This window comes from Crassostrea angulata, chromosome 5 (assembly GCF_025612915.1).
Source record: "Crassostrea angulata isolate pt1a10 chromosome 5, ASM2561291v2, whole genome shotgun sequence".
Taxonomy (NCBI): domain Eukaryota; kingdom Metazoa; phylum Mollusca; class Bivalvia; order Ostreida; family Ostreidae; genus Magallana; species Magallana angulata.
The window spans coordinates 35955653-35956347 of record NC_069115.1 but is presented as its reverse complement, the minus strand read 5'-3'; positions in this window follow the sequence as shown (position 1 = coordinate 35956347).

The window sequence follows — 695 nt, the reverse complement described above, 5'->3', positions numbered from 1 at the left end:
GAAAATGTTTCGGGAACCACTTGCACTGAACAAAAGGAGCAAAAAGATATGTGTTTGGTCGGTTTTACAGGCTGTGTCTGGTCGAGGCCTATATTGACATGCATATTATAAGTCTCCGGAGGAAATTTGACAGATATGTGCTAGACTCGGTCGTGTGATGCGTTTTTGCAATTTATGTCAAGCGTTGATACCCATGTCCATTGAGACATTATATGTATATCATCAATTTACACGTATACAGTATCACCCATTTTGAGCAACCATAAGCATAATGTTTATACCTACTGCAGAGTGCTTTATAAGCACAACGAAGATACTTCAACACATAATAATATGTAAATTTTCTGCATGTAAATTTTTTCTGCATATTTTTTTGTAAATTCCATGTCCGTATGCAAAGGTCTTTATTTGAAGTAAAGCTTTCATCAATAAAGGCGATTACAAATCTGCCTGGTCTCAAATATTATTCTAAAATAAATAATAACAAAAGAATGCGCGGATCTAAGAAGGCGGGACTGGGGAGTGTCGGTTTGGTCAGACACCCCCCCCCCCCCCAAAAAAAAAAAAAAATAAAAACTGGAAAAAAATTGTCGAACTTCTTAAATTCCTATATTAATGAAGTTGAGGAAAAAAAGGCCTCAGACCCTCCTTGCAAACAAAATTATTCCTTGGACTACCCCCCCCCCCCCCCAACC